Below are 17,013 nucleotides of genomic sequence, written 5' to 3' on the forward strand. Positions count from 1 at the left end.
GGTAGACAGGATGCCAAACTGAGAACTAAGATGTAAGATGAAAGACATTAGGGCATTTTTTGAGCTTTCCAATTGTGTATGATGGTAAGTTTTAAGCATAAAAAGTCACAACATCACTATTGCTGAACTGGTAGGAATTGGCTAAAATGAAGATGGTAATTATGCTATTCATAGTTTTTATTATTCCCATTAACTGTAGCATAACCCTTCCTCTCTCAACTGATCAGCTGGCTTAATTGCTACTGGTGTACCCTATCGTAAAACAAATGCAGTGAGAAGGGCACACTGCCACTTGGCTGGAAAAATATCTATTTATCTATGTCCTAATGTATGTGCTACAGTTGTTTAGAGAGTGTTAGCACATGAGGCATAGGATTCCGAGAAGTATAGGAGGTTAATAACACAAATTGAGATTTGATTTTCTAATGAGCTGTTGATTTTCACAATTCTACAGACTCCACAGTATTGATCTATTTACCCTAAAATAAACCCGATTTTTGTATTTCTTATAGTAAATGTGCTAACAGTGGACTTTTCCATCTGCAGATTATACTGAATGACCACCAGTGGCAGTGTTTCACAACAGAGTTTCTCTGCAGTGCCGAGACTGAAGAAAAAAAAAAAAAAGTCTTCCGGCATACGGCATCATTTTACCAATTTATACGGTAAGCAAAAATCGCAATCATTCCTTTTAGGCATTGAAAAGACGTTCACAGCATCAGAATGTCCTCACTACCTTATAGGCGGAGCCTGTGCCTGAATAGAATTTGTGTCAAGATTGAAGTAATATGGATCACATTGTGTTGGTCCTGATAGTTTATAATAGACTGACTGCTTCCAATGCTACTAAAGCCTGCTTTAGATCCAGGTGCTTGCAATGTTCCATTCGAGGAAATTGCTGCCTTTGAGGCTAAAAAGCACTACCTCACTTTAGAACGATAGTGTGAAATTCTCACGGAAGGAAGCTTATTTAACCTCTTCCCCTGCACTCTGTATGTTGGACTCTGACTCTCAAGTTGGATTGTTGTTAAGGATCATCTCTGTTTTTGTTTATATCTCCATCCCACTTTCAAAAAGGCCCCAGTGCTTTGAAGTGGTTTAGATTCCTTTACCATCCCCCCGCCTATTTGCCTTGCAGTCCTGAATACAGATAGTAGCCTAATGCATAACTTCTGATATCTCATCCTCCTGTGTGCTCAGCTTCCTCAAGGACGATTGGTCCAGCAGCGACCTGACATCATAAAGCTAATGCAAGATGTTGTCTGACATGAGGGCCACTCCGTTGCCTAGCAAGCTGACATCATAAAGCTAAAGCACGATGTTGTCTGACATGGGGGCCACTCTGTTGCCTAGCAAGCTGACATCATAAAGCTAAAGCAAGATGTTGTCTGACATGAGGGCCACTCTGTTACCTAGCAAGCAGTAGTATACATTTATCTTGGTAATGAAATGAGTAGCAGGGTAGACAGGATGCCAAACTGAAAACTAAGATGTAAGATGGAAGACATTAGGGCATTTTTTGAGCTTTCCAATTGTGTATGATGGTAAGTTTTAAGCATAAAAAGTCACAACATCACTATTGCTGAACTGGTAGGAATTGGCTAAAATGAAGATGGTAATTATGCTATTCATAGTTTTTATTATTCCCATTAACTGTAGCATAACCCTTCCTCTCTCAACTGATCAGCTGGCTTAATTGCTACTGGTGTACCCTATCGTAAAACAAATGCAGTGAGAAGGGCACACTGCCACTTGGCTGGAAAAATATCTATTTATCTATGTCCTAATGTATGTGCTACAGTTGTTTAGAGAGTGTTAGCACATGAGGCATAGGATTCAGAGAAGTATAGGAGGTTAATAACACAAATTGAGATTTGATTTTCTAATGAGCTGTTGATTTTCACAATTCTACAGACTCCACAGTATTGATCTATTTACCCTAAAATAAACCCGATTTTTGTATTTCTTATAGTAAATGTGCTAACAGTGGACTTTTCCATCTGCAGATTATACTGAATGACCACCAGTGGCAGTGTTTCACAACAGAGTTTCTCTGCAGTGCCGAGACTGAAGAAAAAAAAAAAAAAAGTCTTCCGGCATACGGCATCATTTTACCAATTTATACGGTAAGCAAAAATCGCAATCATTCCTTTTAGGCATTGAAAAGACGTTCACAGCATCAGAATGTCCTCACTACCTTATAGGCGGAGCCTGTGCCTGAATAGAATTTGTGTCAAGATTGAAGTAATATGGATCACATTGTGTTGGTCCTGATAGTTTATAATAGACTGACTGCTTCCAATGCTACTAAAGCCTGCTTTAGATCCAGGTGCTTGCAATGTTCCATTCGAGGAAATTGCTGCCTTTGAGGCTAAAAAGCACTACCTCACTTTAGAACGATAGTGTGAAATTCTCACGGAAGGAAGCTTATTTAACCTCTTCCCCTGCACTCTGTATGTTGGACTCTGACTCTCAAGTTGGATTGTTGTTAAGGATCATCTCTGTTTTTGTTTATATCTCCATCCCACTTTCAAAAAGGCCCCAGTGCTTTGAAGTGGTTTAGAGTCCTTTACCATCCCCCCGCCTATTTGCCTTGCAGTCCTGAATACAGATAGTAGCCTAATGCATAACTTCTGATATCTCATCCTCCTGTGTGCTCAGCTTCCTCAAGGACGATTGGTCCAGCAGCGACCTGACATCATAAAGCTAATGCAAGATGTTGTCTGACATGAGGGCCACTCTGTTGCCTAGCAAGCTGACATCATAAAGCTAAAGCAAGATGTTGTCTGACATGAGGGCCACTCTGTTACCTAGCAAGCAGTAGTATACATTTATCTTGGTAATGAAATGAGTAGCAGGGTAGACAGGATGCCAAACTGAGAACTAAGATGTAAGATGAAAGACATTAGGGCATTTTTTGAGCTTTCCAATTGTGTATGATGGTAAGTTTTAAGCATAAAAAGTCACAACATCACTATTGCTGAACTGGTAGGAATTGGCTAAAATGAAGATGGTAATTATGCTATTCATAGTTTTTATTATTCCCATTAACTGTAGCATAACCCTTCCTCTCTCAACTGATCAGCTGGCTTAATTGCTACTGGTGTACCCTATCGTAAAACAAATGCAGTGAGAAGGGCACACTGCCACTTGGCTGGAAAAATATCTATTTATCTATGTCCTAATGTATGTGCTACAGTTGTTTAGAGAGTGTTAGCACATGAGGCATAGGATTCCGAGAAGTATAGGAGGTTAATAACACAAATTGAGATTTGATTTTCTAATGAGCTGTTGATTTTCACAATTCTACAGACTCCACAGTATTGATCTATTTACCCTAAAATAAACCCGATTTTTGTATTTCTTATAGTAAATGTGCCAACAGTGGACTTTTCCATCTGCAGATTATACTGAATGACCACCAGTGGCAGTGTTTCACAACAGAGTTTCTCTGCAGTGCCGAGACTGAAGAAAAAAAAAAAAGTCTTCCGGCATACGGCATCATTTTACCAATTTATACGGTAAGCAAAAATCGCAATCATTCCTTTTAGGCATTGAAAAGACGTTCACAGCATCAGAATGTCCTCACTACCTTATAGGCGGAGCCTGTGCCTGAATAGAATTTGTGTCAAGATTGAAGTAATATGGATCACATTGTGTTGGTCCTGATAGTTTATAAAAGACTGACTGCTTCCAATGCTACTAAAGCCTGCTTTAGATCCAGGTGCTTGCAATGTTCCATTCGAGGAAATTGCTGCCTTTGAGGCTAAAAAGCACTACCTCACTTTAGAACGATAGTGTGAAATTCTCACGGAAGGAAGCTTATTTAACCTCTTCCCCTGCACTCTGTATGTTGGACTCTGACTCTCAAGTTGGATTGTTGTTAAGGATCATCTCTGTTTTTGTTTATATCTCCATCCCACTTTCAAAAAGGCCCCAGTGCTTTGAAGTGGTTTAGATTCCTTTACCATCCCCCCGCCTATTTGCCTTGCAGTCCTGAATACAGATAGTAGCCTAATGCATAACTTCTGATATCTCATCCTCCTGTGTGCTCAGCTTCCTCAAGGACGATTGGTCCAGCAGCGACCTGACATCATAAAGCTAATGCAAGATGTTGTCTGACATGAGGGCCACTCTGTTGCCTAGCAAGCTGACATCATAAAGCTAAAGCAAGATGTTGTCTGACATGAGGGCCACTCTGTTACCTAGCAAGCAGTAGTATACATTTATCTTGGTAATGAAATGAGTAGCAGGGTAGACAGGATGCCAAACTGAGAACTAAGATGTAAGATGAAAGACATTAGGGCATTTTTTGAGCTTTCCAATTGTGTATGATGGTAAGTTTTAAGCATAAAAAGTCACAACATCACTATTGCTGAACTGGTAGGAATTGGCTAAAATGAAGATGGTAATTATGCTATTCATAGTTTTTATTATTCCCATTAACTGTAGCATAACCCTTCCTCTCTCAACTGATCAGCTGGCTTAATTGCTACTGGTGTACCCTATCGTAAAACAAATGCAGTGAGAAGGGCACACTGCCACTTGGCTGGAAAAATATCTATTTATCTATGTCCTAATGTATGTGCTACAGTTGTTTAGAGAGTGTTAGCACATGAGGCATAGGATTCCGAGAAGTATAGGAGGTTAATAACACAAATTGAGATTTGATTTTCTAATGAGCTGTTGATTTTCACAATTCTACAGACTCCACAGTATTGATCTATTTACCCTAAAATAAACCCGATTTTTGTATTTCTTATAGTAAATGTGCTAACAGTGGACTTTTCCATCTGCAGATTATACTGAATGACCACCAGTGGCAGTGTTTCACAACAGAGTTTCTCTGCAGTGCCGAGACTGAAGGAAAAAAAAAAAAAGTCTTCCGGCATACGGCATCATTTTACCAATTTATACGGTAAGCAAAAATCGCAATCATTCCTTTTAGGCATTGAAAAGACGTTCACAGCATCAGAATGTCCTCACTACCTTATAGGCGGAGCCTGTGCCTGAATAGAATTTGTGTCAAGATTGAAGTAATATGGATCACATTGTGTTGGTCCTGATAGTTTATAATAGACTGACTGCTTCCAATGCTACTAAAGCCTGCTTTAGATCCTGGTGCTTGCAATGTTCCATTCGAGGAAATTGCTGCCTTTGAGGCTAAAAAGCACTACCTCACTTTAGAACGATAGTGTGAAATTCTCACGGAAGGAAGCTTATTTAACCTCTTCCCCTGCACTCTGTATGTTGGACTCTGACTCTCAAGTTGGATTGTTGTTAAGGATCATCTCTGTTTTTGTTTATATCTCCATCCCACTTTCAAAAAGGCCCCAGTGCTTTGAAGTGGTTTAGATTCCTTTACCATCCCCCCGCCTATTTGCCTTGCAGTCCTGAATACAGATAGTAGCCTAATGCATAACTTCTGATATCTCATCCTCCTGTGTGCTCAGCTTCCTCAAGGACGATTGGTCAAGCAGCGACCTGACATCATAAAGCTAATGCAAGATGTTGTCTGACATGAGGGCCACTCCGTTGCCTAGCAAGCTGACATCATAAAGCTAAAGCACGATGTTGTCTGACATGGGGGCCACTCTGTTGCCTAGCAAGCTGACATCATAAAGCTAAAGCAAGATGTTGTCTGACATGAGGGCCACTCTGTTACCTAGCAAGCAGTAGTATACATTTATCTTGGTAATGAAATGAGTAGCAGGGTAGACAGGATGCCAAACTGAAAACTAAGATGTAAGATGGAAGACATTAGGGCATTTTTTGAGCTTTCTAATTGTGTATGATGGTAAGTTTTAAGCATAAAAAGTCACAACATCACTATTGCTGAACTGGTAGGAATTGGCTAAAATGAAGATGGTAATTATGCTATTCATAGTTTTTATTATTCCCATTAACTGTAGCATAACCCTTCCTCTCTCAACTGATCAGCTGGCTTAATTGCTACTGGTGTACCCTATCGTAAAACAAATGCAGTGAGAAGGGCACACTGCCACTTGGCTGGAAAAATATCTATTTATCTATGTCCTAATGTATGTGCTACAGTTTTTTAGAGAGTGTTAGATATGAGGCATAGGATTCAGAGAAGTATAGGAGGTTAATAACACAAATTGAGATTTGATTTTCTAATGAGCTGTTGATTTTCACAATTCTACAGACTCCACAGTATTGATCTATTTACCCTAAAATAAACCAGATTTTTGTATTTCTTATAGTAAATGTGCTAACAGTGGACTTTTCCATCTGCAGATTATACTGAATGACCACCAGTGGCAGTGTTTCACAACAGAGTTTCTCTGCAGTGCCGAGACTGAAGGAAAAAAAAAAAAAGTCTTCCGGCATACGGCATCATTTTACCAATTTATACGGTAAGCAAAAATCGCAATCATTCCTTTTAGGCATTGAAAAGACGTTCACAGCATCAGAATGTCCTCACTACCTTATAGGCGGAGCCTGTGCCTGAATAGAATTTGTGTCAAGATTGAAGTAATATGGATCACATTGTGTTGGTCCTGATAGTTTATAATAGACTGACTGCTTCCAATGCTACTAAAGCCTGCTTTAGATCCTGGTGCTTGCAATGTTCCATTCGAGGAAATTGCTGCCTTTGAGGCTAAAAAGCACTACCTCACTTTAGAACGATAGTGTGAAATTCTCACGGAAGGAAGCTTATTTAACCTCTTCCCCTGCACTCTGTATGTTGGACTCTGACTCTCAAGTTGGATTGTTGTTAAGGATCATCTCTGTTTTTGTTTATATCTCCATCCCACTTTCAAAAAGGCCCCAGTGCTTTGAAGTGGTTTAGAGTCCTTTACCATCCCCCCGCCTATTTGCCTTGCAGTCCTGAATAAAGATAGTAGCCTAATGCATAACTTCTGATATCTCATCCTCCTGTGTGCTCAGCTTCCTCAAGGACGATTGGTCCAGCAGCGACCTGACATCATAAAGCTAATGCAAGATGTTGTCTGACATGAGGGCCACTCTGTTGCCTAGCAAGCTGACATCATAAAGCTAAAGCAAGATGTTGTCTGACATGAGGGCCACTCTGTTACCTAGCAAGCAGTAGTATACATTTATCTTGGTAATGAAATGAGTAGCAGGGTAGACAGGATGCCAAACTGAAAACTAAGATGTAAGATGAAAGACATTAGGGCATTTTTTGAGCTTTCCAATTGTGTATGATGGTAAGTTTTAAGCATAAAATGTCACAACATCACTATTGCTGAACTGGTAGGAATTGGCTAAAATGAAGATGGTAATTATGCTATTCATAGTTTTTATTATTCCCATTAACTGTAGCATAACCCTTCCTCTCTCAACTGATCAGCTGGCTTAATTGCTACTGGTGTACCCTATCGTAAAACAAATGCAGTGAGAAGGGCACACTGCCACTTGGCTGGAAAAATATCTATTTATCTATGTCCTAATGTATGTGCTACAGTTGTTTAGAGAGTGTTAGCACATGAGGCATAGGATTCCGAGAAGTATAGGAGGTTAATAACACAAATTGAGATTTGATTTTCTAATGAGCTGTTGATTTTCACAATTCTACAGACTCCACAGTATTGATCTATTTACCCTAAAATAAACCCGATTTTTGTATTTCTTATAGTAAATGTGCTAACAGTGGACTTTTCCATCTGCAGATTATACTGAATGACCACCAGTGGCAGTGTTTCACAACAGAGTTTCTCTGCAGTGCCGAGACTGAAGAAAAAAAAAAAAAAAGTCTTCCGGCATACGGCATCATTTTACCAATTTATACGGTAAGCAAAAATCGCAATCATTCCTTTTAGGCATTGAAAAGACGTTCACAGCATCAGAATGTCCTCACTACCTTATAGGCGGAGCCTGTGCCTGAATAGAATTTGTGTCAAGATTGAAGTAATATGGATCACATTGTGTTGGTCCTGATAGTTTATAATAGACTGACTGCTTCCAATGCTACTAAAGCCTGCTTTAGATCCAGGTGCTTGCAATGTTCCATTCGAGGAAATTGCTGCCTTTGAGGCTAAAAAGCACTACCTCACTTTAGAACGATAGTGTGAAATTCTCACGGAAGGAAGCTTATTTAACCTCTTCCCCTGCACTCTGTATGTTGGACTCTGACTCTCAAGTTGGATTGTTGTTAAGGATCATCTCTGTTTTTGTTTATATCTCCATCCCACTTTCAAAAAGGCCCCAGTGCTTTGAAGTGGTTTAGAGTCCTTTACCATCCCCCCGCCTATTTGCCTTGCAGTCCTGAATACAGATAGTAGCCTAATGCATAACTTCTGATATCTCATCCTCCTGTGTGCTCAGCTTCCTCAAGGACGATTGGTCCAGCAGCGACCTGACATCATAAAGCTAATGCAAGATGTTGTCTGACATGAGGGCCACTCTGTTGCCTAGCAAGCTGACATCATAAAGCTAAAGCAAGATGTTGTCTGACATGAGGGCCACTCTGTTACCTAGCAAGCAGTAGTATACATTTATCTTGGTAATGAAATGAGTAGCAGGGTAGACAGGATGCCAAACTGAGAACTAAGATGTAAGATGAAAGACATTAGGGCATTTTTTGAGCTTTCCAATTGTGTATGATGGTAAGTTTTAAGCATAAAAAGTCACAACATCACTATTGCTGAACTGGTAGGAATTGGCTAAAATGAAGATGGTAATTATGCTATTCATAGTTTTTATTATTCCCATTAACTGTAGCATAACCCTTCCTCTCTCAACTGATCAGCTGGCTTAATTGCTACTGGTGTACCCTATCGTAAAACAAATGCAGTGAGAAGGGCACACTGCCACTTGGCTGGAAAAATATCTATTTATCTATGTCCTAATGTATGTGCTACAGTTGTTTAGAGAGTGTTAGCACATGAGGCATAGGATTCCGAGAAGTATAGGAGGTTAATAACACAAATTGAGATTTGATTTTCTAATGAGCTGTTGATTTTCACAATTCTACAGACTCCACAGTATTGATCTATTTACCCTAAAATAAACCCGATTTTTGTATTTCTTATAGTAAATGTGCTAACAGTGGACTTTTCCATCTGCAGATTATACTGAATGACCACCAGTGGCAGTGTTTCACAACAGAGTTTCTCTGCAGTGCCGAGACTGAAGAAAAAAAAAAAAAAAGTCTTCCGGCATACGGCATCATTTTACCAATTTATACGGTAAGCAAAAATCGCAATCATTCCTTTTAGGCATTGAAAAGACGTTCACAGCATCAGAATGTCCTCACTACCTTATAGGCGGAGCCTGTGCCTGAATAGAATTTGTGTCAAGATTGAAGTAATATGGATCACATTGTGTTGGTCCTGATAGTTTATAATAGACTGACTGCTTCCAATGCTACTAAAGCCTGCTTTAGATCCAGGTGCTTGCAATGTTCCATTCGAGGAAATTGCTGCCTTTGAGGCTAAAAAGCACTACCTCACTTTAGAACGATAGTGTGAAATTCTCACGGAAGGAAGCTTATTTAACCTCTTCCCCTGCACTCTGTATGTTGGACTCTGACTCTCAAGTTGGATTGTTGTTAAGGATCATCTCTGTTTTTGTTTATATCTCCATCCCACTTTCAAAAAGGCCCCAGTGCTTTGAAGTGGTTTAGAGTCCTTTACCATCCCCCCGCCTATTTGCCTTGCAGTCCTGAATACAGATAGTAGCCTAATGCATAACTTCTGATATCTCATCCTCCTGTGTGCTCAGCTTCCTCAAGGACGATTGGTCCAGCAGCGACCTGACATCATAAAGCTAATGCAAGATGTTGTCTGACATGAGGGCCACTCTGTTGCCTAGCAAGCTGACATCATAAAGCTAAAGCAAGATGTTGTCTGACATGAGGGCCACTCTGTTACCTAGCAAGCAGTAGTATACATTTATCTTGGTAATGAAATGAGTAGCAGGGTAGACAGGATGCCAAACTGAAAACTAAGATGTAAGATGGAAGACATTAGGGCATTTTTTGAGCTTTCTAATTGTGTATGATGGTAAGTTTTAAGCATAAAAAGTCACAACATCACTATTGCTGAACTGGTAGGAATTGGCTAAAATGAAGATGGTAATTATGCTATTCATAGTTTTTATTATTCCCATTAACTGTAGCATAACCCTTCCTCTCTCAACTGATCAGCTGGCTTAATTGCTACTGGTGTACCCTATCGTAAAACAAATGCAGTGAGAAGGGCACACTGCCACTTGGCTGGAAAAATATCTATTTATCTATGTCCTAATGTATGTGCTACAGTTTTTTAGAGAGTGTTAGATATGAGGCATAGGATTCAGAGAAGTATAGGAGGTTAATAACACAAATTGAGATTTGATTTTCTAATGAGCTGTTGATTTTCACAATTCTACAGACTCCACAGTATTGATCTATTTACCCTAAAATAAACCAGATTTTTGTATTTCTTATAGTAAATGTGCTAACAGTGGACTTTTCCATCTGCAGATTATACTGAATGACCACCAGTGGCAGTGTTTCACAACAGAGTTTCTCTGCAGTGCCGAGACTGAAGGAAAAAAAAAAAAAGTCTTCCGGCATACGGCATCATTTTACCAATTTATACGGTAAGCAAAAATCGCAATCATTCCTTTTAGGCATTGAAAAGACGTTCACAGCATCAGAATGTCCTCACTACCTTATAGGCGGAGCCTGTGCCTGAATAGAATTTGTGTCAAGATTGAAGTAATATGGATCACATTGTGTTGGTCCTGATAGTTTATAATAGACTGACTGCTTCCAATGCTACTAAAGCCTGCTTTAGATCCTGGTGCTTGCAATGTTCCATTCGAGGAAATTGCTGCCTTTGAGGCTAAAAAGCACTACCTCACTTTAGAACGATAGTGTGAAATTCTCACGGAAGGAAGCTTATTTAACCTCTTCCCCTGCACTCTGTATGTTGGACTCTGACTCTCAAGTTGGATTGTTGTTAAGGATCATCTCTGTTTTTGTTTATATCTCCATCCCACTTTCAAAAAGGCCCCAGTGCTTTGAAGTGGTTTAGAGTCCTTTACCATCCCCCCGCCTATTTGCCTTGCAGTCCTGAATAAAGATAGTAGCCTAATGCATAACTTCTGATATCTCATCCTCCTGTGTGCTCAGCTTCCTCAAGGACGATTGGTCCAGCAGCGACCTGACATCATAAAGCTAATGCAAGATGTTGTCTGACATGAGGGCCACTCTGTTGCCTAGCAAGCTGACATCATAAAGCTAAAGCAAGATGTTGTCTGACATGAGGGCCACTCTGTTACCTAGCAAGCAGTAGTATACATTTATCTTGGTAATGAAATGAGTAGCAGGGTAGACAGGATGCCAAACTGAAAACTAAGATGTAAGATGAAAGACATTAGGGCATTTTTTGAGCTTTCCAATTGTGTATGATGGTAAGTTTTAAGCATAAAATGTCACAACATCACTATTGCTGAACTGGTAGGAATTGGCTAAAATGAAGATGGTAATTATGCTATTCATAGTTTTTATTATTCCCATTAACTGTAGCATAACCCTTCCTCTCTCAACTGATCAGCTGGCTTAATTGCTACTGGTGTACCCTATCGTAAAACAAATGCAGTGAGAAGGGCACACTGCCACTTGGCTGGAAAAATATCTATTTATCTATGTCCTAATGTATGTGCTACAGTTGTTTAGAGAGTGTTAGCACATGAGGCATAGGATTCCGAGAAGTATAGGAGGTTAATAACACAAATTGAGATTTGATTTTCTAATGAGCTGTTGATTTTCACAATTCTACAGACTCCACAGTATTGATCTATTTACCCTAAAATAAACCCGATTTTTGTATTTCTTATAGTAAATGTGCTAACAGTGGACTTTTCCATCTGCAGATTATACTGAATGACCACCAGTGGCAGTGTTTCACAACAGAGTTTCTCTGCAGTGCCGAGACTGAAGAAAAAAAAAAAAAAAGTCTTCCGGCATACGGCATCATTTTACCAATTTATACGGTAAGCAAAAATCGCAATCATTCCTTTTAGGCATTGAAAAGACGTTCACAGCATCAGAATGTCCTCACTACCTTATAGGCGGAGCCTGTGCCTGAATAGAATTTGTGTCAAGATTGAAGTAATATGGATCACATTGTGTTGGTCCTGATAGTTTATAATAGACTGACTGCTTCCAATGCTACTAAAGCCTGCTTTAGATCCAGGTGCTTGCAATGTTCCATTCGAGGAAATTGCTGCCTTTGAGGCTAAAAAGCACTACCTCACTTTAGAACGATAGTGTGAAATTCTCACGGAAGGAAGCTTATTTAACCTCTTCCCCTGCACTCTGTATGTTGGACTCTGACTCTCAAGTTGGATTGTTGTTAAGGATCATCTCTGTTTTTGTTTATATCTCCATCCCACTTTCAAAAAGGCCCCAGTGCTTTGAAGTGGTTTAGAGTCCTTTACCATCCCCCCGCCTATTTGCCTTGCAGTCCTGAATACAGATAGTAGCCTAATGCATAACTTCTGATATCTCATCCTCCTGTGTGCTCAGCTTCCTCAAGGACGATTGGTCCAGCAGCGACCTGACATCATAAAGCTAATGCAAGATGTTGTCTGACATGAGGGCCACTCTGTTGCCTAGCAAGCTGACATCATAAAGCTAAAGCAAGATGTTGTCTGACATGAGGGCCACTCTGTTACCTAGCAAGCAGTAGTATACATTTATCTTGGTAATGAAATGAGTAGCAGGGTAGACAGGATGCCAAACTGAGAACTAAGATGTAAGATGAAAGACATTAGGGCATTTTTTGAGCTTTCCAATTGTGTATGATGGTAAGTTTTAAGCATAAAAAGTCACAACATCACTATTGCTGAACTGGTAGGAATTGGCTAAAATGAAGATGGTAATTATGCTATTCATAGTTTTTATTATTCCCATTAACTGTAGCATAACCCTTCCTCTCTCAACTGATCAGCTGGCTTAATTGCTACTGGTGTACCCTATCGTAAAACAAATGCAGTGAGAAGGGCACACTGCCACTTGGCTGGAAAAATATCTATTTATCTATGTCCTAATGTATGTGCTACAGTTGTTTAGAGAGTGTTAGCACATGAGGCATAGGATTCCGAGAAGTATAGGAGGTTAATAACACAAATTGAGATTTGATTTTCTAATGAGCTGTTGATTTTCACAATTCTACAGACTCCACAGTATTGATCTATTTACCCTAAAATAAACCCGATTTTTGTATTTCTTATAGTAAATGTGCTAACAGTGGACTTTTCCATCTGCAGATTATACTGAATGACCACCAGTGGCAGTGTTTCACAACAGAGTTTCTCTGCAGTGCCGAGACTGAAGAAAAAAAAAAAAAAAGTCTTCCGGCATACGGCATCATTTTACCAATTTATACGGTAAGCAAAAATCGCAATCATTCCTTTTAGGCATTGAAAAGACGTTCACAGCATCAGAATGTCCTCACTACCTTATAGGCGGAGCCTGTGCCTGAATAGAATTTGTGTCAAGATTGAAGTAATATGGATCACATTGTGTTGGTCCTGATAGTTTATAATAGACTGACTGCTTCCAATGCTACTAAAGCCTGCTTTAGATCCAGGTGCTTGCAATGTTCCATTCGAGGAAATTGCTGCCTTTGAGGCTAAAAAGCACTACCTCACTTTAGAACGATAGTGTGAAATTCTCACGGAAGGAAGCTTATTTAACCTCTTCCCCTGCACTCTGTATGTTGGACTCTGACTCTCAAGTTGGATTGTTGTTAAGGATCATCTCTGTTTTTGTTTATATCTCCATCCCACTTTCAAAAAGGCCCCAGTGCTTTGAAGTGGTTTAGAGTCCTTTACCATCCCCCCGCCTATTTGCCTTGCAGTCCTGAATACAGATAGTAGCCTAATGCATAACTTCTGATATCTCATCCTCCTGTGTGCTCAGCTTCCTCAAGGACGATTGGTCCAGCAGCGACCTGACATCATAAAGCTAATGCAAGATGTTGTCTGACATGAGGGCCACTCTGTTGCCTAGCAAGCTGACATCATAAAGCTAAAGCAAGATGTTGTCTGACATGAGGGCCACTCTGTTACCTAGCAAGCAGTAGTATACATTTATCTTGGTAATGAAATGAGTAGCAGGGTAGACAGGATGCCAAACTGAGAACTAAGATGTAAGATGAAAGACATTAGGGCATTTTTTGAGCTTTCCAATTGTGTATGATGGTAAGTTTTAAGCATAAAAAGTCACAACATCACTATTGCTGAACTGGTAGGAATTGGCTAAAATGAAGATGGTAATTATGCTATTCATAGTTTTTATTATTCCCATTAACTGTAGCATAACCCTTCCTCTCTCAACTGATCAGCTGGCTTAATTGCTACTGGTGTACCCTATCGTAAAACAAATGCAGTGAGAAGGGCACACTGCCACTTGGCTGGAAAAATATCTATTTATCTATGTCCTAATGTATGTGCTACAGTTGTTTAGAGAGTGTTAGCACATGAGGCATAGGATTCCGAGAAGTATAGGAGGTTAATAACACAAATTGAGATTTGATTTTCTAATGAGCTGTTGATTTTCACAATTCTACAGACTCCACAGTATTGATCTATTTACCCTAAAATAAACCCGATTTTTGTATTTCTTATAGTAAATGTGCTAACAGTGGACTTTTCCATCTGCAGATTATACTGAATGACCACCAGTGGCAGTGTTTCACAACAGAGTTTCTCTGCAGTGCCGAGACTGAAGGAAAAAAAAAAAAAGTCTTCCGGCATACGGCATCATTTTACCAATTTATACGGTAAGCAAAAATCGCAATCATTCCTTTTAGGCATTGAAAAGACGTTCACAGCATCAGAATGTCCTCACTACCTTATAGGCGGAGCCTGTGCCTGAATAGAATTTGTGTCAAGATTGAAGTAATATGGATCACATTGTGTTGGTCCTGATAGTTTATAATAGACTGACTGCTTCCAATGCTACTAAAGCCTGCTTTAGATCCAGGTGCTTGCAATGTTCCATTCGAGGAAATTGCTGCCTTTGAGGCTAAAAAGCACTACCTCACTTTAGAACGATAGTGTGAAATTCTCACGGAAGGAAGCTTATTTAACCTCTTCCCCTGCACTCTGTATGTTGGACTCTGACTCTCAAGTTGGATTGTTGTTAAGGATCATCTCTGTTTTTGTTTATATCTCCATCCCACTTTCAAAAAGGCCCCAGTGCTTTGAAGTGGTTTAGAGTCCTTTACCATCCCCCCGCCTATTTGCCTTGCAGTCCTGAATAAAGATAGTAGCCTAATGCATAACTTCTGATATCTCATCCTCCTGTGTGCTCAGCTTCCTCAAGGACGATTGGTCCAGCAGCGACCTGACATCATAAAGCTAATGCAAGATGTTGTCTGACATGAGGGCCACTCTGTTGCCTAGCAAGCTGACATCATAAAGCTAAAGCAAGATGTTGTCTGACATGAGGGCCACTCTGTTACCTAGCAAGCAGTAGTATACATTTATCTTGGTAATGAAATGAGTAGCAGGGTAGACAGGATGCCAAACTGAGAACTAAGATGTAAGATGAAAGACATTAGGGCATTTTTTGAGCTTTCCAATTGTGTATGATGGTAAGTTTTAAGCATAAAAAGTCACAACATCACTATTGCTGAACTGGTAGGAATTGGCTAAAATGAAGATGGTAATTATGCTATTCATAGTTTTTATTATTCCCATTAACTGTAGCATAACCCTTCCTCTCTCAACTGATCAGCTGGCTTAATTGCTACTGGTGTACCCTATCGTAAAACAAATGCAGTGAGAAGGGCACACTGCCACTTGGCTGGAAAAATATCTATTTATCTATGTCCTAATGTATGTGCTACAGTTGTTTAGAGAGTGTTAGCACATGAGGCATAGGATTCCGAGAAGTATAGGAGGTTAATAACACAAATTGAGATTTGATTTTCTAATGAGCTGTTGATTTTCACAATTCTACAGACTCCACAGTATTGATCTATTTACCCTAAAATAAACCCGATTTTTGTATTTCTTATAGTAAATGTGCTAACAGTGGACTTTTCCATCTGCAGATTATACTGAATGACCACCAGTGGCAGTGTTTCACAACAGAGTTTCTCTGCAGTGCCGAGACTGAAGGAAAAAAAAAAAAAGTCTTCCGGCATACGGCATCATTTTACCAATTTATACGGTAAGCAAAAATCGCAATCATTCCTTTTAGGCATTGAAAAGACGTTCACAGCATCAGAATGTCCTCACTACCTTATAGGCGGAGCCTGTGCCTGAATAGAATTTGTGTCAAGATTGAAGTAATATGGATCACATTGTGTTGGTCCTGATAGTTTATAATAGACTGACTGCTTCCAATGCTACTAAAGCCTGCTTTAGATCCTGGTGCTTGCAATGTTCCATTCGAGGAAATTGCTGCCTTTGAGGCTAAAAAGCACTACCTCACTTTAGAACGATAGTGTGAAATTCTCACGGAAGGAAGCTTATTTAACCTCTTCCCCTGCACTCTGTATGTTGGACTCTGACTCTCAAGTTGGATTGTTGTTAAGGATCATCTCTGTTTTTGTTTATATCTCCATCCCACTTTCAAAAAGGCCCCAGTGCTTTGAAGTGGTTTAGAGTCCTTTACCATCCCCCCGCCTATTTGCCTTGCAGTCCTGAATACAGATAGTAGCCTAATGCATAACTTCTGATATCTCATCCTCCTGTGTGCTCAGCTTCCTCAAGGACGATTGGTCCAGCAGCGACCTGACATCATAAAGCTAATGCAAGATGTTGTCTGACATGAGGGCCACTCTGTTGCCTAGCAAGCTGACATCATAAAGCTAAAGCAAGATGTTGTCTGACATGAGGGCCACTCTGTTACCTAGCAAGCAGTAGTATACATTTATCTTGGTAATGAAATGAGTAGCAGGGTAGACAGGATGCCAAACTGAGAACTAAGATGTAAGATGAAAGACATTAGGGCATTTTTTGAGCTTTCCAATTGTGTATGATGGTAAGTTTTAAGCATAAAAAGTCACAACATCACTATTG

Source organism: Triturus cristatus, chromosome 12 (genome assembly GCF_964204655.1).
Source record: "Triturus cristatus chromosome 12, aTriCri1.1, whole genome shotgun sequence".
In the NCBI taxonomy this organism is placed as follows: Eukaryota; Metazoa; Chordata; class Amphibia; order Caudata; family Salamandridae; genus Triturus; species Triturus cristatus.